General features: G+C 41.4%; 2 long non-coding RNA genes across 4 annotated transcripts in view; both read right to left on the reverse strand.

The window, feature by feature from the left end:
• Window positions 1-23,606, reverse strand: part of LOC138735926 (uncharacterized) — a 196,388-nt gene that overhangs the window by 134,510 nt on the left and 38,272 nt on the right. The window lies entirely within an intron of this gene.
• LOC138735927 (uncharacterized) lies at window positions 14,244-22,015 on the reverse strand. Its single transcript, XR_011340004.1, has 3 exons — window positions 21,878-22,015; window positions 18,896-18,978; window positions 14,244-15,775 (listed from the first exon to the last, which is right to left on the reverse strand). It is a non-coding gene; the product is annotated as an uncharacterized lncRNA (long non-coding RNA).

Raw genomic sequence — 23,606 nt, forward strand, 5'->3', positions numbered from 1 at the left:
GTACAGTTCACCATAAAAAGATCGACTGATCTGTTGCATGCACCTCTGCGAGGATATGACTGAGCTATCCACTTCCTCAAGGCTGTGAATCACAGAGCTCCCTCTATGAATTTTTTTGGGTGGGACAGCATCGTTGGCTACTTGGAGCCCTTGGCTCCAACCACAAGTAGATGTTGAAGGGGGTCGTCATTCGCACGGAGAAAGCTCCACTTTTGACGTGATCATAGCCCATATTGTATGCATACCAATGCAAGTCAAGGAAAGGTGAGCAGAGCTGATTTCCCCACCCCATGGCAACCACAAGGGGTATGCAATCAGCTTTTGAGGAAGGCAGCCATTTTTGGCTGTAAGCAATTCCTGACAGTCTAAGACAATGCCTGGCCTAGAGCTTGTCACTGGTCCAGACATCAATTGAACTGCCCAGTTCATATAAACATGGAAAAACTCTGTAGGTCAGAAAGCATCTGTGAAGAAAGGAACAGTTAATCTTTCAAACTGGTGACCTTTTGGCAGAATTGGTGACTGTCAAATGAAACACTGACAAGCTGAAATGCAAATTCTATTTCTTTCCACAGATGCTGCTTGGTGAGCTGAGTATCTCCAGCACGTTCTGTGTTAATTTAGCAATCACACATTGACGTACTCAATCTGTCCTTCTGCCATGTGATTCACTGCTGAGTCTTAATGGGTTGAGGGAGATCTCTGACTGAAAGGGTGAATTGTTTACTGAAGTATTTTTAATTTTTGACATTTTTAAATTTTGTTTGTTCTTCACATTGATGAAACAATTTGAAATGTATATTAAAGTCTATTTGACCAGATTTTAATTAATAATGATCACATTCTCAAGGCCATTTAAAAATAGTGCAAAGGCCTTTGACAGCAGTGATTTGTCAAAAGGACTTTCTGACTTTTCCAGACCAGGGTGCCAAGATCCACAATGCTCAAAGACTGTTCCGTTTCAGAGGGACGACGGATCAGCTCAACCACTGCTCCTTATCCAGAATAGAAGGTTGGCATTGCATTTTGGCACACAGCCTAATCCAGTACGATTCAACCCAAGGTATTCAGATGGGCTGTGGCAGCCCATGCACCAACTCCTTTTTTTCTCTTTGAAACAATGCAAAATACCTGCCACAAATACACAGGCACATTTCACCCATCAAATGGAGTGCAAATAACTGTTTGTTCTACAGCTGAATTTAATTCTTTTGCTCCCAGAGTTAACCCAGTGAGCTGTCAAAGAAGCATGTGTGTGCATTCTCTGGCAACTGATTAGCTACAGAGTCAAATACCAACAAAAGAGCTGCTAACCATCTTCATCCCTTAACCGTACTGATCAATGGTACGTACAGCCAGAATGTTTGTGCATAATGTGATGTGTATATATTGGAAACATCAGAATTTGGCAACATTATTATCATTCCTCTCTTATCCATGTATAATTATTTCAATCAGAACTGAGTTGAAAGTTTATGCCAGCAATTATTATTTCTTTCAATGCTGTGCTTGAAATTCCAAACGACAAATGAATGATCATGTTAAAAATATGCTTGGACTATCTCGGGAATGTACATATTTAGTTAATCCACAGTCCTTCTCTTTTATTTATTATTTCCTCTGTACTACATTGACCTGGTTTTGACCTTGAAGGATCTATTTCAAGAACTCATTTTTAAGACCAACAAATTAGCCAAAGGCTGGACTCTGCCAACATCTTGCATAAATAACAACAACAACCTGTATTTGGGTCATTCTGTTAACATCATGGTAGCATCTGATAAGATTTGACAGTGAACCACAGAACTTTGTTTTATGTGTACATCAAGCTGGTCCTCAAAGCCCCAATTTCACCTTTCTCTGCGGATTCAAAATTTCTCCTCACTCATTAGCCTCATGCGCTGCTAGACAGAGATCACCTGAAAAATGGAGGATTAACACCTCATCTTCTGTCTGGGCACCCTCTAACCAGATGGCATTAACATAGACTTCTCTGGTTTCCATTAAACACCTCCCTCTCCAATCTTCTTTTCCCCATACCTTTTCCCCCAGCTCTGTCTCTCCCCCTCTCTCTCTCTTCCATTTTCCCTCCATCTTCTTTCACAGTGACAAAATCCAATGAATATCTTTTGCTGTTATGGACTCCTCCCTTTGCCATCCTTCAGTCTTTATTTTGTCGCCTTCCTGTTGTTTGCTTAGACCTTGAAGAAGGGCTCAGGTAATATAGCTTTAACTTGTATGGACCCTATGAGACCTGCCAAGTTCCTCCAGGATTTCTGTGCATGTTTACTACAATCGCAGCACATTTACACGTTTCACTCCCTTCTCATTTGCCTCCACAGGTCTGTCTCTTCCACAACCAGCAATGTTGGGGTGGGCAAGCAGAGAAAGTGCTTTGAGAATATCAGTCAGTGAAGACTTTTTTTGCATGATGCTTTGGGTTCCGTACCCCCAAAGAATATTGCAATGTCAATATTGAAGTCCTCCCTGTGGACCAGCTCATTCCTCACTGTTGGACTGCAATGTGGATGTCGGAGGCAAGAAAGATGTGACCTCTCACTCAACTGCTGGGCTCACCAGAGCCCAAGGATGGAGCACCAGCATCCTGAGTTGGGACATCAATTGCATTTCATAGCTTGCACCCAGATTTAGATTTCAGATTTAGTGTCACATCACATCCAACCCTGAGATTCCTTTTCCTGCGGGTGATATGCAATATCAGTCTGACAGTGCCACCAACCTGGAATGCAAAGGAAAGTGCAGATGTTGAAGTGCCTGTTGATAAACTCATTCATTCCCTTATTTTCTCATTATCATCTTCAGCACTGGTGATCAGTGACCATCAATATAGGGGCACTCCAAGGTTGTGCACTTCATCCTTGACTGCAATGTTATAAAGTACTGGAGGAACTCAGTAGAACACACAGCATTCATGGAAAGCAATAGGCCGTCAATATTTCAGCTTGTAATCCTTCATCAATGCTTAGTCCCTCAGTCTGCACGGACAAGTTCAGCTCCCAATGCAACCTATAAATTCACCAATGACGTCACAGTTGTTGGCTGAAAAGCTAGAAGTGATGAGTCAGAATACAGAGTTGAGACAGCAGACAAGCCTTCTGCTGTCTGAGGAGTTTGTATATTCTCTCCGGATCTGTGTGGGTTTCCTCGAGGGGCTCCAGTTTCCATTTTCCAATGGCGTACAGGCTGAGTAGATTAACTTGGGCTGCACAGGCTTGTAGGACAGGAAGGGCTGTTACCATGCTGTATCTCCAAATTTAATAAATAAATTAAATCAGTCTAAGATTAACATAGGACATTCCTCACTTGAACGCTCTTCTGGAAAACGCTCTGCTAAACAATAATTTGCAACTTGTGATGGCCGGATGGAATTCCTCATGTGATTTTTCTGGGTCTTACTCCTATAGGTTAAGGTGGCATGTTAGTGGGAGCAAAGTGATAGAGAACTTCCATTTTAAGTTGTTCAGTGGAAGCCCACCTTCAAAGTGAGTGAATCAACGATGACTGTATTTCAGGTGCCACCAGGTCTGCACCCATTGCAAACAACACCTGTGTATTGCAGCTTGAGAACGAGATTTCAGTGACCTTATCCTGAATTAAACATCATCCTACTTGTTTAATACATCTGCGTCATTTCAGTGGAAAGCTTATTGGAGTTGAGGTGCAGTGTGAGAAAGGCGAGGGTAAACTCATTGTTTCAAATCAGAAAAAGGAAAAAGGATACAGAAAATTTTCTGAATAAGAATGTTTCATAGTCCACTCACTCGACAAGCTTAAAGGCTTTTGTGCGATTTTAAAAAAAAGATGTACAGTTGTTGCAGATTCTCCGTGCATTTCTGTTGGAGAGTCACACACTGAAGATATCCATTCTGGAATCCACAATGAAAATCAGAAAGCAGGTATTCAGCACTGGGACCAAGTCATCCTGGTGATGACTTTCCTTGGGATTCACAGCAGGGAGACTACTCTCTGTAGTAAAGCAGTTAAATTGACCTCCTTCCTTGGAAAGGATAATGATTATAGTGTCTCTGGGGCACTGTAGTCGTGGGAGAGAAGGAGGCAAATACGTATATAAGAACTTCTCTATCTGGAATGTTAGAATGTCCACATTGATATCCTTTGATCCTGAAGCCATTTTATTATTCAGTTTGCAGATAGCATTTTTCCTATTGTTGGCCTGTAATGGATGTGCATTTTGACACAAGACTTCGCTGTAGGATGGAATCTAGGATACTTGTGCCGAAGGAACATTCATAGTTGGGGAATCATTCAAGTGGGCTATGTCAGGCCACTTACCATTGACTATATTCTTTCTTGGCTCCCATTGGGACAGCCTTGGCTGTTTGGGCCAATGAAGAAATGGTGCTGGATGCTCTGCACTTTCCAAAGGTCAAAGTTCAGATTTATTGTCGGAGTACATGCATGACATCACATACATCCCACTTCCTGTGGGCGAGGCAGAATCATCACTTATTAGTAATGCAAAAGGAAATCTATGCTCAAGGAGATGCATACACACGTGAACCAATAAAGAAATGTAAACACTGTGAAATACAAAGAGAAAAATAAATAAATGAAGTGCAAGAGTAAGAGTCCTAAAGGTCCCTGATTGAGTTTGATGTCGAGAAGTCCACTAGTGGAGGGGGAGCAGCTGCTCCTTAACCTGGTGGTGAGGGTCTTTCCTGATCGTAGCGGCGAGGACAGAGCGTGTGCTGGGTGATGTGGATCATTGACAATTCCTCTTGCTCTCCAATGGCAATGTTCCCTGCGATGTTCGCGATGTTGGGGAGTGTTTGCCTATGATGTCCTGGGCTGTGTCCACTACACAGTCATGGGCAAGTCATGGGCAAATAACAAGTAGAGCAGGGGGCTAAGAAGGCAGCCCTGTGGTGCTCAGGTACGGATGGAGATTGGGGAGGAGATGTTCTTACCAATCTTACCAATCTTCCAAACTTACCAATCTTCACTGTTGGTGGTTTGCAGGTGAGCAAATCCTGAATCCAATTACACAGTAGGGTATTGAGGCTGAGGTGTTGGAGTTTGCTGATAAATTTGGATGGATGGTGGTGTTGAATGCCAAATTGTAGTCAATAAAGAGCATCCTGATGTATGCATCTTTGCTGTCCAGGTATTCCAAGGCTGTGATAAGTCTTCCTGCTGGATGCCCTGCAACTCCGCCGCTTCCTCTTTGCTGTCCACCGAGCTGCAGCGCGTGGGGGATCCCATGGGCAGCGGCCCCGGGCTGGGGCCCAGAGTGGCGGCAGCCACTTCCAGCGGACATGTCGGCCCACTTCGCCGAGGGAAGGGAGGGCGACTCGGGCTGGATCGACTTTGCCAGGGGTTGATGAACGGAGAGCGCCGGGTGATCAGTGAGGCCGACGAGGGGGGGCAGCACAAAAGGGAGGCCCGGTGGAAGCCGGCGTTCCGCCATCGGCAGAAGCGCGGGCGCTGTCAATAGAAGGGGTCGTGAGGAGTCATCAGAAGAAAGTGTAAGAGGCTGTGGAAGTTCTGGGCGCTCCCTGCAGGGCCCAGCAGAAGGAGCAGAAGAAAGCCCGAGGAGATGTCCACGTCCTCCCCCTCAAAAGATGCACACAAACTCAAGCTAGCATCCTGGAATATCAGAACCATGTTAGACAAGGCTGACAGCCACCGACCTGAACGTCGGTCTGCCCTCATCGCACATGAACTCCTCAGACTCGACATCGACATAGCTGCTCTCAGCAAAGTCCACCTTGCAGATGTAGGCAGACTCCAAGAACACGGCGAGGGCTACATACTCTACTGGTCTGGCAAGCCTCAGGCTGAACGACGCCTATCTGGTGTTGGCTTCATGGTCAAGAACACCATTGCCTCCAAACTCAAAAACCTCCCGACAGGCCACTCTGACCGGATCATGTCCATGCGACTCCCCCTTCAAAACAAGCGACGCATCACTCTCATCAGTGTCTATGCTCCAACCCTTCAGGCGGAACCAGCAGAAAAGGACAAGTTCTACTCTGATCTGCGCAACCTCATCCAACGCACCCCTACAGCCAACAAGGTTGTCATCCTTGGCGACTTCAACACTCGCGTCGGCAAAGACTCAGAAACCTGGCCAGGAATCCTTGGCAAGCATGGTGTCAGAAAGTGCAATGACAACGGGCGCCTCCTGTTGGAGCTCTGCGCAGAACAGCGGCTTGTCATTACAAACACTCTTTTCCAGCAGAGAGACAGCCTGAAGACTACCTGGATGCATCCCCGATCCAAACACTGGCACCTCCTGGACTACGTTCTGGTGCGAGGAAGAGACAAACGAGATGTTCTCCACACCAGGGTTATGCCCAGCGCGGCATGCCACACTGACCACCGGCTTGTTCGCTGCAAGCTCAACCTTCACTTCAAGCCAAAGTTCAAGAACAGTGGAGCCCCCAGAAAGAGGTTCAATGTTGGAAACTTGCAGTCAGACGAAGTGAGAGGAAACCTCCAAGCAAAGCTCGAGGATGCAAACTGCCTCACGGACACGTCTCCTGAAACCCTCTGGGATCAGCTGAAAACGGCCATACTGCAATCCACTGAAGAGGTACTGGGCTTCTCCTCCAGGAAAAACAAGGACTGGTTTGATGAAAACAACCAGGAAATCCAGGAGCTGCTGGCAAAGAAGCGAGCTGCCCACCAGGCTCACCTTGCAAAGCCTTCCTGGCCAGAAGAAAAATGAGCCTTCCGTCTCGCATGCAGCCATCTTCAGCGCAAACTCCGGGAGATCCAACATGAGTGGTGGATAACCTCGCCAAACGAACCCAGCTTAGCGCCGAAATTGGTGACTTCAGGGGTTTTTAATGAGACACTAAAGGGTGTGTACGGCCCCTCACCCCGTCCAAAGCCCTCTGCGGAGCTCAGACGGCAAAGTCCCCTTCAGCGACAAGATCTTCATCCTCAATCGATGGTCAGAACACTTCCAATCTCTTTTCAGTGCCAACCGCTCAGTCCAAGAATCCGCCCTGCTCCAGCTCCCTCAACAGCCCTTGAGTCTAGAGCTGGATGAGGTCCTTACCCGGGAAGAGACATATAAGGCAATTGAACAACTGAAAAGTGGCAAAGGAGCAGGTATGGATGGAATCCTCCCAAAGGTCTAGAAGGCTGGTGGCAAAACTCTGCATGCCAAACTGCATGAGTTTTTCATGCTCTGCTGGGACCAAGGAAAGCTGTCTCAGGACCTTCGTGATGCCATCATCATCACCCTGTACAAAAACAAAGGCGAGAAATCAGACTGCTCAAACTACAGGGGAATCACGCTGCTCTCCATTGCAAGCAAAATCTTCGCTAGGATTCTCCTTAATAGACTACTACCTAGTGTCGCCGAAAATGTCCTCCCAGAATCACAGTGTGACTTTCGCGCAAACAGAGGAACTACTGACATGGTCTTTGTTCTCAGACAGCTCCAAAAAAAGTGCAGAGAACAAAACAAAGGACTCTACTTCACCTTTGTTGACCTCACCAAAGCCTTTGACATCGTGAGCAGGAAAGTGCTTTGGCAAATACTAGAGCGCTTCAGATGCCCCCCCAAGTTCCTAAGCATGGTTATCCAACTGCACGAAAACCAACAAGGTCGGGTCAGATACAGCAATGAGCTCTCCGAACCCTTCTCCATTGACAAAGGCGTGAAGCAAGGCTGCGTCCTGAAACAAGACATGAAGGACCTCAACAATGAAGACACTGTTTACATCCGGTACCGCACGGATGGCAGTCTCTTCAAGCTGAGGCGCCTGCAAGCTCACATCAAGACACAAGAGCAACTTGTCCGTGAACTACTCTTTGCAGATGATGCCGCTTTAGTTGCCCATTCAGAGCCAGCTCTCCAGCGCATGATGTCCTGTTTTGCGGAAACTGCCAAAATGATTGGCCTGGAAGTCAGCCTGAAGAAAACTGAGGTCCTCCATCAGCCAGCTCCCCACCATGACTACCAGCTCCCCCACATCTCCATCGGGCACACAGAACTCAAAACGGTCAACCAGTTTTCCTACCTCGGCTGCACCATTTCATCTGATGCAAGGATCAACAATGAGATAGACAACAGACTTGCCAAGGCAAATAGCGCCTTTGGAAGACTACACAAAAGAGTCTGGAAAAACAACCACCTGAAGAAACACACAAAGATTAGCGGGTTCAGAGCCGTTGTCATACCCACGCTCCTGTTCGGCTCTGAATCATGGGTCCTCTACCGGCATCACCTACGGCTCCTAGAACGCTTCCTTCAGCGCTGTCTCTGCTCCATCCTCAACATTCATTGGAGTTACTTCATCACCAACATCGAAGTGCTCGAGCTGGCAGAATCCGCAAGCATCGAATCCACGCTGCTGAAAATCCAACTGCGCTGTGTGGGTCACGTCTCCAGAATGGAGGACCATCGCCTTCCCAAGATCGTGTTCTGTGGCGAGCTCTCCACTGGCCACTGAGACAGAGGTGCACCAAAGAAGAGGTACATGGTCTGCTTAAAAAAATCTCTTGGTGCCTGCCACATTGACCACTGCCAGTGGGCTGATATCACCTCCAATCATGCATCTTGGCGCCTCACAGTTCGGCGGGCAGCAACCTCCTTTGAAGAAGACCGCAGAGCCCACCTCACTGACAAAAGACAAAGGAGGAAAAACCCAACACCCAACCCCAACCAACCAATTTTCCCTTGCAACCGCCGCTGCAACCGTGCCTGCCTGTCCCGCATCGGACTTGTCAGTCACCAACGAGCCTGCAGCAGACATGGACATACCCCTCCATAAATCTTCATCCGCGAAGCCAAGCCAAAGAAAGAAAAGATTCCAAGGCTTTGTGTTGAGCCAGTGAAATGGAATTTGCCATAGACCTAATGCTACAGTAGGTAAATTAGAATGGATCCGTGTCACCGCTCAGACGGGAGATATGCAGTCTTTCAAATCACTTCACTGCTGAAGTGAGTGCCACTGGTCAAGAGTCTTTTATGCAGGTTATTCTCTTCTTGGGCATTGGTAACAAGTGGGTACCATGCCCGACTAGAGTGAGATATTGAAGATGTCAGTGAATACATTGATTGGCAAGTTGGCAGCACAGTTTTTTAATATTAGGTCAGGTACTCCATCTGAACCAGATGCTTTCCTTGGATTCATTGTCCTGAAGGCAGCTTCCATGTCTTCCTCAGAAAAGGACAGGAGAGGATCACTGGGGACATGGGACTGTGCAGTGGTTATTCACCTATCTACCCACCACCTGTCTTTTGATCTCAAGCCTTCAGATGGACTTGACTGTTCAGGTGCCTGTCGAGTTGCTTCCCTACTCTCAACATAGAGTTTTCAATCAAAAATATCCTGTATTCATGACGTTGGTTCCTAGATTTCTAGGGCATTGTCATCAAGCCAGTCATAGTACTCTCAGTAAAGAGGCCAGGAGACTGTTCTAGTAATAGTGAAATTAGGACACTCTCGGAGGATCTTTCCTGGACCCAGCACAATAATGTCATCTTGAAGAAAGCATGTCAGCACCTCTACTTCCTTAGGAGTTTGTGGAGATTTGGTATGACATTTGGAAACCCTGGCAAATTTCTACAGGTTTATGGTGTAAAGCATGATGACCAGCTGCATTATGGTCTTGTGGGGAGGCACCAATAGCCCAGAGTGCAAGGACTTTTTAGATGTTCTGTGGCTACTATCAGTTGGGGATCAACAGATTGTCTGAAAGACACAGACAGAGAATATCTCTCTTTGAGACTTCTAACATTGATTTTCTCTGGCAAGATTTGTTTTAGCTATTGTTTTTGGGCCAGGCTGATAGATAACAGATTAGGCAGTGATCAGATCAGGAAACAGATTACAGCACCTATTTTCTTCTCTCTTTAACTTTCAAGTTGTCTGTTCTTGAAGGTCTGTATTCAGCAGAAATGCTTAGTATTTGGGTTAGCTAATAATGTGAAGCCAAGACAAATCTTTATTATTGGAATGTAACCAGATGCTTCAGAGTTATTTCCAACTAAATAACACCTGATAGTAGTTTCAAACATTCCCACTGCTTTTTAGAATACAATGGCAATCTCAACCTCTGAAATGCAAGAGAAATTTAAAAATCTACTACTGAAATAAGAAATAGAAGCCAAAGAGCATTGCCTTACACAAACCACCAAATGGTGCAAGCGCACAGGAGATCTGCTGAAGAAACCGATCTGAAACAGTGACATGTTTTTCATCTTTCAGGCGTTAAATGCTGTGGATTTCCTGTTTTGCTTTATGTTTGTGTTCTTTAAAAGATTAACCACTACATCTGGTCTCTAAAGAAATATATTGCACTGAACACATTTCTGTGCAAAGGTTAATTAATGCTGTTTTTAGACTTAAAAATAATAATACAATATTAAAAAGCCTGAACTGGTGCTTGCAGCTTGAGAAAACCTTTAAGATGACATTTTAGAATGTTTTACAATTATGAGATGAGACTGATAGTAACTGGTTATTCTTTCAAAATATGACAAGGCTTCAGGGAAGAACATTCAGACAACTGAGAACGTGGAAACACATTTGAGATGAAGCAGATTGATATTAATTAAATAATCAATTTTGCTGATTTTGAGTGTATTGTGTAATTTTGAAATCATAGCCATGCCATGTACAAAGTATTATATGAATTAACTATAACATAAACAAGGCAGTTTTTCATTTATCCTTTGGATACAATTTCAAAATAAATATGATAACAGATTTAAATGAGTCATCCATTCAACCTTGTAATAAATCAAGTGAAGGACACCCGAGTTAACTGTTTGAGACAACAGTTTGAAATTCTAGGATTTCTTGCATCTGAGAAACATTCAGTAACTACAACCAAAGTGAATTCAAGGGGTTGGAGGTGCCTGTGTCTGGATTCTTTTTATCATATGGTGGCTGCCAGTCAGATGCTCATTAGGACATGAAAGTGAAGGAGATGTGTGGAGACCAAGACCTTGGGAAAATCATTTGAAGCCTGAACCAGAAGATGGAATCCAGGTTCAGGGGATGGAACGCACCCCAAGAATAAGTTTAAAAAGTTCATGCTAACTTGCTTGGTCAAGTTTCCAATGTTGGGATGGAACATCTTTACATTGAACCCTGATAGGTGAAGAAGCTCAATGAAAGCACGGATGTTCCAGGGTGATTAAATTCAATTATTCATTAGAACAAAGAGACCTAATTTTCCAGGTGATTCTCCAAATCAGCATTCTTCAGAAAATGTTGTCATGCCCTCACATTTTTGACTATCCATTCATTTATAATGTGTGTCTTTGTCTTGTTGCAACTACCCAAATGCATTATCTCACACGTCTCTGAATTAAATTTATTTGCTGCTCTTCTGTTCAGCTGACCTAAGCTTAATGAGCTTAACAGTTTTACTCTTCCTTATCATTTGCAAGTCTATTATGTCCCCTAAACACAAGAGTAAATCACCAGTCCAGACAACAACAAAAATGAGTATCAAACCTTGGTGAAACCCAATTTGCAACTGAATTGGATGCTGAGGAACTGTGGTCTTCCAGCCAATAAGTATCTTATTTCCCCTCAATGAGCCAATTCTGGATCCAATTGCCATCCATGCCAGGATCTATGGGCCATTAGTTATTTTAACTAGGCTGCCATGGAAGACCTTGTGAAAAGCCTGATTGAATTCCATATGGACAACATAAAGTGCATTACCTTCATTAAATTTCTGTGTTACCTTCTACACAAGAAAATAAATAGTTGGATTAGTCAGACATGGTTAACTCATTTTGCCATATGAAGATTTAGATCATCCATTAGAATAGTCTCTAATAATCTGCTCTCCATTGAGGTTCCACTAGCCTGGAATTACTTAGTTTATCCCTTCAGACCAAGGAAGTCTCAGGATCCAGTCCCAATCTGCCCCTATTGGCTGTCAATCTAAGTGGTAGGAGGATCAGAGTGAGTTATCTGCTTGTCGCACTATGTGTACATTATTAATCATAACTGACCATGGAGTAATATCTCATTGCAAATCAAGAGTAGAAATGACTTGCACTTTAAACATCTAGATTCTGGAGTTTTAAATTCCCTCCATAAACTTTAACTTTCTCCTCTGCTAGACAGTATTTTAAATCCACTTCTTTTATCATTTTATATCATTCTTCCCAATAACTTTTGATATCAATTTTTATATGATTTTGTTTTTGTGAGACTTACATTAAAAGCACCACGCCACCAAAGTTTCACATCAGCAAGTAGTCCGCAAAGATAAACTGCACACTGAAAAATTACTGCTTTTGGAGATAACGGTGTTGCGAGCTCCAGAGATCCCATGAACAGGTTCAGTGGGATGTCAGCTGCCAAAATAAGTGAGTTGTCACAGGTATAGCAAATTATGTCCTGGGCCTTACCTTTAATGTGAGCTATGGAGCCTCTGAAGTAATTTTCCTCAAAGTGTTGCAAACTCTTGTTGGATCAGCTTCCTCAGGCCTGTCAGATAGTCTATTTATTGTTTGGCAGAGGATGGAGAACCAAAACTGTGACATTCTGTCCCAATTTTCCAATGCAAGTCTCCTTGATTGTGTTTTGAGGAAGAGTCTCAGGTGTATAGGTTTGAAATGCATCAAGCAGATTTAATTCAAATTAAAAGGAAGAAACTACCAAATTTAAATGAATAAATGGATTCCATTAGAAAAAATAACATATAGGTTAAGAAATAATATTGAAATATTCGAACAAGTATAGGAGCCTTACATTAAATACAATAGCGAAAACCTACCGGGGACAAACATTACCTAAGTTGATGGAAGGAGAAGGAAAGAAAAGAATGGACTCAGTAGAATTTCTGGTGTATTTTTGTTGAATGACAACATTGTCTGACTGGCTTAATGCAACCTAGATTGTATACCTAAAATGGATGAGGGGGGGGGGTGGGGGGGTGGTTTGGGAGGAAAAGGTGGGGGGAGAAAAAGTCACTGTATATGTGTGAAAAAGAAATAGTGTATATCATGGCTAATGTGATTTATGGTGTGAAAAATAAAAAAAATTAAAAAAAAGCAGATTTAATTCTACCCAAATCCATCTCAGATTTGTTTTGAGTCTCCTGACACATGGTGGAAGAACAGTATTATATTAGTGGGGTGGGGGACGGGGGCATGGGCGGGGGGGGGGGTGGAACTTTAAGAACAAGTTGTTTTCCCCTCAAAGATACAACAGGCAAATCTGTTACATTCTCAAAGTTCCAGCAACTTCAAGAGCAACAAAAAAGAAATACACTTTGTGCAACTTGTGATAATTGATAGCCGATTTAGCAAAAAATTCTAAATATAGGATATTCCTCCTCACACTACACTAGGCTCTCAGTTGATATCACCAACATCTGCTGAAAAATTGATACTAAAATAAATATTTTAAAATATGTTGAACACATGTTGAAACTAAAATCTGTTTTCAATTAGGTTTTACAGTTAGGTAGTTCATTTCACAGGATCCAGTACACAGAGTACTTTTTTTTAAACCTGTGTTTTTGTTTTCTTGTATTTTTTTCTTGTATACCTGAAGGAAACAAAGGTACAACAAAATGATTCCCAGTGTATTCATTCTTGCATGTTCAGGAAACATTTAAGACCAAGGTTGAACTTTGCTATTTATACTGATGTGTCTAGGTTTATAGATTTTTGATATTGGAGTTTTAAATTTCCTTTTTTCTCTGATTCTGTTCAGTTTGCAGTTTTAATGATTTCCTTTTCTTTTCCAACTAATCCTGTTGTTCCATTCCTTCAAATATCCCTTTAATTATGCCTGCACTTTGTCTAGAAGGTCAGAATACACAAATGTGGTACTGAGAAATATAGATCAGGGCCATTTGATCTCTGGTCTTGGCTGAGCTGGGTAATCTCATCTGAAGTGGGTGATATTTTGGCCTCAAGATGCCTGTTGTGACAGGGAATAATATCAGCCTGATCATTTCTCAATAATCACAACTTGAAAGGGCATGTGGATGAGGATAATGGGCAGGAATTGGCTTTGCCTAATAATGCTTCCCAAAGTTCAACAGGTTTTCTAACCAAACTGATGTGGATAAAGAATAAAGACCTGAACAAAATTCTATTCTAGTGCTTGCATTCACCATTGGAAAGGACAGCAGGAATCTTTGCCTTCAGGAGAGGAGGGTGAAAAATTAAAAACAGCTTTTTAAAAACAAAATGCAAAATTTTTAACAAGTGAATGATCATTTAAACAAAAAGGTATTTCCTTACCACATTTGATTCCCAGGTTTGTGATATATAATTTATTGCTCATCATATTTGAAGCCTGTGCATACTTCCACCAGGAGGAAGTCATAAAATTACAAAAGGCAGGTTTATGTACATTTCCGTGTAACTGATGTATTGGCACATCTCTCCCAAGCAGTGCAGTGCACAAATTATTCTGATGCAGCTTTTACAAAATTAGGTCCACTGGAAGTACAACAATTTACATACAGCCATTAATGCAGGAAAACACCCCAATTCCACCATGAATGGGCACTGCAATAATACTCCCAGATCTGGATTAAGGAGAAGGTTAATTACAGGGAAGGCCATCTGATTGTATAAACCTCTGCCATTTATCTTTGAGCCAAACGAGAAATCTAGTTTGTGTGCTAAATTAGATACTGCACAGGAGCAAAGGCATGCATTACTAAAGCCAATGGAATGTCTAACCGCGTAATGACCATCACCTGACACAGTTTTAATGGGTCAAATAATCAAATAGCAAGTCCATAGCCAAATCAGCCAAGATCTTATTAAATGGCAGAGCTGGCTCGATGGATTCCTGCCCCTAGTTCTTATGTTTTTAATCGGGGGAAAGAAGTTGACTACCATATGAAAGTCTGCAGACACCATGGTGGAAGTAAAAACACAAAGCTGGAGAAACTCAGCAGGTCAAGCAGTGTCCTTTATATAGCAATAGTAAAGATACATAACCAAAATTTTGGGTTTGAGCCCTTCATCAAGCTATTACCTTGATGAGTTTCTCCAGTTTTCTGTTTTTACCAAGTAAGGACAATTATGCTGAACTGAACTAAGGGAGTGAAGAACAGGTGGAGAGACAAGTTTATCTAAGCCAAAGAGCGGAATATGTCCTTGGCATCTGATGGGGGAGGTTCACCATGGTTACCATCACAGAACGCGGAATTTATGACATTAACTTTGGTCTTGTGGCAAGAACAGAACACACAGTTAGAGAGAATCATGGAAGATTGTGGAGCTTTATGATGAGGAACTTAAAAATAACATTGCTTTCAAGGATTTGTACGGGAGTTTTGAATTAGTGCTGAGAATTTGGTGTGTTTTAAAAAAGGAGGACACATAGATAGTTTCCCAGAAGAAGGGAGCAGCATTTGATTAGAAAGAAAATGCAAATATTCAAACAATACAAAATAAAGGTTGGAGTGTATAAAATAAAAGCTGAAGATAATCTGGTGGCAAAGCACTAAATGTAGAAAGCCATTTATCAAGCAAGCTTGAAACCACAAGGGCTGAATTGTACATCAAATATCATCGGCATTTATTATTTATAATGTCTTTGGTTTCTTTTCCAGAACGTGTCTAGGCCAATGGAAAAGACGTTTGATAACTTCACCTTATGGGGATGCAATGAAGCAAGATAATGAGTTATTCAGACATGGTTTAATCATTTCACCATCACCATCTCTTGGTTGATTTTAAATCGGATGAAGCAATGGCAAGTAGCAAGTCACATGCCCAAATTTGCATTGCTCATAATTCTTCTCCTCCAGTTTCCTCCTCTCTATTCCTTTCCTGTCAATGACAAGGAATTGTACAGTATGTTAAATGCTAGGATTTAGGCACTAGACAACGCAAGTTAATTTTACATTAGAATCCACAGCTCTCCACCTCCTGATCTCAACAGTTATCTGATTGGTAAATCAAATTCATTTTTTATCTTTGAGTGGTCTCTTTTTCACGAGTTCAGAGTTACTGCTACACCATACAAAAGGTCAAGAGTTTGGTCCCCAGCCTACATTGTTCAGCCCAACTTTTATCAGTAAGGTTGCAGAGAATTTAAAATTATTGACAGTACCCAGGTTAAGGTAGGGAAAATTGGAGAGGATCCCTTCTGTTTATTTCTCTCCCTGAAACCCTGATCAAAGTGCATACATGATGAGGATCAAGTTCAGGTTGGTTGTGAAAGCCTCCCAGTAAAATGGCCTGTTAAAAATAACCAAGATTCTTAGATTAATAATAAAGATTTGGGTCAAGTGCAAGAATGTGCTCAGTGAAACCAAACCTTACTATTTTCTTAGTAGAAGAAAACAGAACTAACTTTAAAAAGAAAAATCCTTGAATGTGTGACCCCAGTTTCAATGAAAGACTGCTACCTATAACAAATCAAAATAGGGAGAAAGGAGGCATGCCTACATAGATCCATTTCATCCTGTGCAGGCCACTGTTTTCCATAAATAGCCAGACAATTTGATCCTGTATTCAAGTTGAAATTCATTGCATCACTTGTCAGAATCTGTTCAAATTATATGCTTATAGTTTCTTTCATTTGAGTTTTTTTTTGTAAGTAAGGCATACCATTCACGATGATTTGGTAAATGCATTTAGTGTCCACCTCTGCAATTCTGAAGACTGGTCTGATTGTTACACAATGGACCATTGTAGCCAATTGGTTACTAAACAAGTCTTTACTGTGTCAAGGTATCAAGGGGGAAATTATTGACTGAACATTGAGATTAATATATGGAAAAAGAGTTCCTTTCTTTTTCAACAATGCTCACATTTATAATTAAAGTGAATATATTTAACTCATGACCATCCTTCAAGTTCATTCAAATAAACCATTTAAAAGTATACTTTTTTTTTTTACACACAGAATGCAGATTCCGATCTTGGAGCTGGCATTTTTTTGAAGTTTATACAGTATTGTCAAAATATCAGATGACTTTTTATTATTGATATGGTTATCAAGCAGCCATCTTTCAAGAATATAGTTTGTAAGAAGTTTTGGAGCTCATTTATGTCTGAGTGAAAGCATTTAAGAAGAGACTTTAGAAGTGCACATACTCAGAAATATCTGTTATGACTAACATTGTGACTTTAACTGCAATATGTATTCATGGGATTTTACAGCTTGTGGTCATTGCAGTATTTAAAGTTTCCCTGCCATCTACTTGCTTGTCATATATCCACATAATGCTTTAGTGTCTTAATAACGCTGTGGAATCTATACGTAATAATCTTGTTGCACAGCCTACGCAGGCCAGAAAAAGGATACTGTCTTCCTGACAAAGGAACCCAGTTTGAAACAGCAGTTAGCTATTTTTAGTTTCCTAGCATGTATTACATAGTTAAGTACATGCACATGGTTCAGTATATTCTTGAAACTCTAACAACAGCCTCAGTGTTTGGCAGTAAAGCCCTTTTCTGAAGAAATTATCAGATCAGATCTCATGTAGTCAGTCATGAGGAATCTTCATCTTGACTTCCAGCAAAACAGTTAAGGCAGGGAATTTTGGATCTGTACTAATGCAGACGGTCTACATTACATTCAAAACTTTAAAGATTAAAAAGGTTCCTTCATGTTTTTTTATGCCAAATGAGTGCAAGGAACCTGGCATATTACATCTTTTGTAAATTAAAATGTTGACAAGAATTACGAGAGAACTGGCACATTGCCTTTAGGCAGGGAGCACCTGTTTTTAATGTCAGTGTTGGATTGAATCTCAGAGATCATATATCAGCAACTTTACTTTACAGACACTACTCAACCTAACCTCGAGACTACACTGACAAAGGCTTAATGTTTAACTTTTTGACTGCATTCCTGCATTAGCAAGAAGGGAAAAAAGTGCAGGCGAAAAAAAAATGAAACAGCATGAAAGTCTAAATAAAGGAGTGTCAGTAAATTAAGAGCCTACAATTTTGGCAACCAGTGTTTTCATTCTGGAATGTAGCTCTAACTTGTTGGTGATATCATCCTGTTTGTATACTGTAATTTATAAAACTATTTCCTCCTCTTTTTTTGAGAGATACAAATCTTTCCTAAAATCACTTCAAACATTGGTGGCCGATAAGACATCTATTTAAAAGAGGGCATTGCCTCACCTGATGAGAACAAATCAAACAATCTAATAATAATTTACAGCAAACATTAGTGTGATGTGAATCACATTTTGTTAGAACATCTTCATTGTAATTCATGACCTCAGTCAGTTGCAGTGATCACATGCTGTGGCCTGATTCTGCTTTGTTTTAAACTGCTTGTATTTCACAAAAGGGGAGTGAATAGTTTAGAATACTTGTGATTGTTTTAATATATCATAGGTGTATACAGAATTTTTTGCCAGACCATCACACCCACATTTCGATAAATAAATAAAAAATTGACTGAGACAGCCTTGCATATTGACAATACATTCTGTGCAGGCTTTCAGTCTGGAGCCCACTGGGGTATTGAACACTAATCAGCAAAAACTTTTATCAACTATTTGATAAATACCTGATCAAATAACCCAAATAAACTTCTGTGTTTGCAGATTATTAACCATTATGGACAATAGCTAGCTTTCATTCTCGTCTTAGAAAAACATTTAAAGGAGGAACATATTCCTCAATAAATGTCATTCACTTTGTGTAAAGACTATTCTTCCAGTTTGATGGAAAATTTCAATGATGTGATGCTGTCTGTAAACACTGAGATTTAAGGGGCATGATCAGGAAATTACTTTTGGCGTGTCTAAATGCAAGAACAATTGTCAATGAACTAAAGCTAACAATTGAAAAGCCACAGCTGATGAAATACTGTTCTATGAAATAAATTTAGAGGTTGGAAAAAAAACAGACAATAACAGGAAGCAGAAGTATGGAAAAGTAGGATGAACAAGAGCCAAATTAACAACCATTTATACTCACATTGTGAATTATTCAATCTTGTGTGGCACTGCCCTCAGATGAGTATTCTGGCCACCATTTTTCTTCAACCAACATCACCTGGACTAGATCAGGGGTAAATTATTTATTTGCTGGTTCTGGAGCCATATTTTTGCTGCATAATATTAGCTAATTCATAAATAAACCATTAGTTTTGGCAGGTTCTCAGACACAGTTAACTGCTATATTAATAAAATTGGTTACAGTCAAGTCATCTTTCTTTGTCGTTTATACCATGCATTGCATGGTAAAGATGAGATCGCATTTCTCCAGGACCATGGACCAGGTTTACATAAATACCAGTTAAAATAGTTAAAATATTAAGACATATACACAGTACACTATCCACATATGCTTTGGGAATTCAGGAGCCTGAAGGCTTGTGGAAAAAAAACGTTTGCCCAAACCGGACGCAAGGGCCTGAGTGCTATGGTATCTCCTACCAGATGGCAGGAGAGAGAACAGTTTACATGAGGAGAGTGTGAAGTCCTTCACAACGTTTATTGCCTTCCATGTGTTGTAGATGTCCGTCCTCGTAGGAAGAGAGCCCCCAATGACCTTTTACACTGACTTCACAATCCTCTGCAGGGTCTTGCGGTCTGAGGTGGCTCAGCTTCCAAACCAGGTGGTGATGCAATTGCTCCAAATATTCTCAATGTATTCCTGTAGAATATAGTGAGGATGGAGGGTGGGAAATGAACTTTCCTCAGCCTTTGCAGGAAGTAGAGGCGCTGCTGGGCTTCCTTGGCTATGGAGCTGGTGTTAATGGACCAGGTGAGATTCTCCATCAAGTACACTCCAAGGAACTTTATACACTTGATGACTTCAATGGTAGAGCAGTCAATGGTCAACGGTTCCCCCCTGGGCCCTCCTGAAATCGACAACCATCTCTTTTGTTTTATTAATGTTTAGATACAGGTTATTGGCGCTGCACCAGTCCATCAGCGACTCCACCTCATCTCTGTACGCTGAAGTGGCTCGAGCTGAGTTTTGCTATGAATCAGCAGAGTGAACTGCAGTGCACGAAGCTCGCAGCCCTGGGTGGCCCCCATGCTCAGTGTCATGCTCTTGGAAGTGCTGCTTCCAAACTGGACTGCCTGAGATCTCCCCGACAGGAAGTCAAGAATCCAATTGCTGTTGTACAAGCTTATTGAAGAGAAAATCCTGTCCACCTTCCTGCACCTCTCACAAGTTGTGAATGCTAGCATCTGTCTCAAAGTCTAGAATGACACCCGTGGTTGGGATGTTTACATCTAAACTGGTGCCTCCTCCTGAATGAGGAGGAAGGATGGAAACTTTGCAGGACCCAAAGGGAGCTGGGAAATGATGAGTGCCCTGGAAACACATCATAGGACCCAATAAAGCAAAGGTCATTTTAGTATTGAACTCAGAGTTGCATTCAAGGTCTGCAGGGTTACTAATGAAGACCCCTACATTCTTATCCAAAGTGCTCATATTGATGACAAGCAAGGCAGTTGTGCCACTGGAAATAAAAATGGTGGAGAATGGGACAGGGGATATCATCTTTTAATTTTTTTTTAATTTAGGGATACTGCATGGTACCAAGCCCTTCCAGTCTCCAAGTCTGTGGTACCCAAATATACCAATTAACCTATAAACCCCGTGCATTTTTGGAGGGTAGAAAGAAACGGGAACACCTGGAGGAAATCCACATGGTCACGGGGAGAATATACAAACTCCTTACAGACAGCTCCGGATTCGAACCCAAGTTGCTGGTGTTGTTATAACCTTGCATTAACCATGCCGCCCAAATATCAGAATAATCAGGGAGTTTGCAACCTGGGCTGATCAGGAGGTTAGTGCCACATATCAATAGCAGGGTACAAAAAGAAAGATATACAAAGGGACTACCTGAGTGGAGTCCCAGCCCACAGCAAGACAGTGAATCCTCATTGTTCCAGGACCACCCAACAATAGACCCACTCAAACAAACATGCACCAACTTCCTCAGCTACACTCTAAAAGAGTACACAGAATTAAAATGCCTTGCACCAGAATTTGAACCCTTAATTTGACAAGCCAGGACTATAAGTGTTCACAATGTATACAATGGTGATCCAGAATAAATTAAAACTGCCTTTCAAGAAATCCAGCTTTTACATTGCTCACCATCACTACCATCAGCTCTGAAATGATGGTAATTTGTAGCCTCCACAAATATATTTTGACATTGAGATCTTTGGCAGCTTGTCAATAACAATTCTCAGATTTCAACAGTCACATCTACTCCAATATATTACTTCTGCCTTGCAATGTGTACCACTCACAGACATTTATGCTGTGTATTGGCATAAAGGAGGCAAATTTTCATGGAAAGCTTACAAAGCCAAGATGCAATTTTTTAAAATCAAATCAACTGTCAATTCAATCAAGAGCAAGTTTTATAGTAGGAAGTATAATGGAAAAATAAAATCATAAAAATGTTGATCCCTTATTTTATATGTGGCTATTAAATAATTATGCGACAGTAAGTCCCTGCTTATGATGTTAAAACTGTAATGCTCCAATGGAACTGGAATCCAAATGTGAGCTGCAATTGACAACTTCATTGAATTGTGAATCTAGAACCAAATTCTTTTGCCTTAAGACACTTTCCTTACAACCAACATTGGTAAGGAAGAGAGAAAATTAACCCTGATCCATTCTCAAATTTTCAGGAAAAAAAAGGAAGTTCTTTGTTCACTTTCTGCTGTGGGATACAATTACAAGGAAATTAAGTTCCCCATGATGGGTATTCAGAAATTCCTGGAAGAGTGGGTGCATAAACAGGGAGAGGAATAATAGTTTTCCCCCCTTGAACAGTTGTCACAAATGAAAGAAGAGGGGATGGGTGTCAGAGTGGCAGATTTAGAATGAATCAATACCTTCAGGAGAGAAGGATGTATAAAAGCTGAAGGAAAAAAAATCTGATCATCACGGTAGAATCAACAAGATTAAACTTACCATGCCTTTCAGTCTTCATTTAACACATCATTGCAAGCTGAGACTTGTACTTAACTGTGGTTGAATGCATGTTTTTGCAGGCAGTTTTATTGCAAACTGAGGCATAAAAATATTGAACTCAGCTTTTAAACAGACTGAATTATCATACTCTTATCCAGCTTTAATAAGAGTTTAAAAACACTCCTGATATTTTGGCTTGCTAAAACACACAGCCAAGTAACCTGGACAGAGCAAAAAAGTTTCTGGTTCTATGCTACAGTGAATCGTAGAGAGATCCCACATGGAAAGCGCTTCTTCTAGTCTACACTGATCATCAAACACCATTCATGCTCATCCAACATCCAACAGGGGCAGCACAGTTAGCGTAGCGGTTACCACAACAACTACTACAGCACCAGCAGTTGGCACCAGGGTTCTAATCCTGCACTGTCTGTAAGGAGTTTGCATGTTCTCCCCACGTCTGTGTGGGTTTTTCCCAGGAGCTCCAATTTCCTCCCACCATTTGAAACCTACCGGAGATATAGGTTAATTGGGTGTAAATTTGGGGGAACAGACCTATGGGCTGAAATGGTCTGTCACCGTGCTGTATGTCCAAATTAAAGTTCATCCCATTTTTAATCTCTCCTCATTCCCATCAACTCTCCTCAGCTTCAACCACTCAACTGCACACTTGGGGCAATTCACTGGGGACAATTAACCTAAGAACCGGAATATCAAAGGAAACTGGACCACTCAGAAGAAAACCACATGGACAGAAAGAAAATCCAAACTCCAAATGGACATCATAAGTTCAGGGTTGACCATAGAACATTGGAGAGCACAGCACAGGAATATACCCCTCTGCCCAAGATATCTGTGACAACCACTGCCCAAGATATCCGTGTCAATCTTGATGCCATTTTAAACCTATTATATTTGCCTGCACATGGTCTATATTCCTCCATTCCCTATCCCTCCAAATGCCTCTTAAATTGTGCCACCATATCTCCTTTTTTTTTTAATTTTTCACACCATAAATCACATTAACCATGATACACACTTTTTCCTTTTCACACATATACAGTGCCATTTTCTCCACCCCCCCCTCCTCCCATCCCACCCTCCCTACCTCCCCCCTCCCGTCCATTTAAGGTACAAAATCTAGGATACATTAAACCAGTCAGACAATGTTGTCATTCAATAAAAATACACCAGAAATTCCACTGAGTCCATTCTTTTCATTTCCTTTTCCTTCCGTTAACTTAGGTAGTGAGTGTCCCCGGTAGGTTTTCACTATTGTGTTTCATGTAAGGCTCCCATATTTGTTCGAATATTTCAATATTATTTCTTAAACTATATGTTATTTTTTCTAATGGAATACATTTATTCATTTCTATATACCATTGTTGTATTTTCAAATTATCTTCCAATTTCCAGGTTGACATAATACATTTTTTTGCTACGGCTAGAGCTATCTTAACAAATCTTTTTTGTGCATCCTCCAAATTCTTTGTTTTTTATGTTACTTAGGAGGAAGATCTCTGGATTCTTTGGTATATTGTTTTCTGTTATTTTATTTAATATCTGATTTAGATCTTCCCAAAATTTTTCTACTTTCTCACATGTCCAGATTGCATGAATTGTTGTTCCCATTTCTTTTTTACATCGAAAACATCTATCAGATACTGTTGGGTCCCATTTATTTAACTTTTGAGGTGTAATGTATAGCCTGTGTATCCAGTTATATTGT

The sequence above is a fragment of the Narcine bancroftii genome, chromosome 6, assembly GCF_036971445.1.
Source record: "Narcine bancroftii isolate sNarBan1 chromosome 6, sNarBan1.hap1, whole genome shotgun sequence".
Classification (NCBI taxonomy): domain Eukaryota; kingdom Metazoa; phylum Chordata; class Chondrichthyes; order Torpediniformes; family Narcinidae; genus Narcine; species Narcine bancroftii.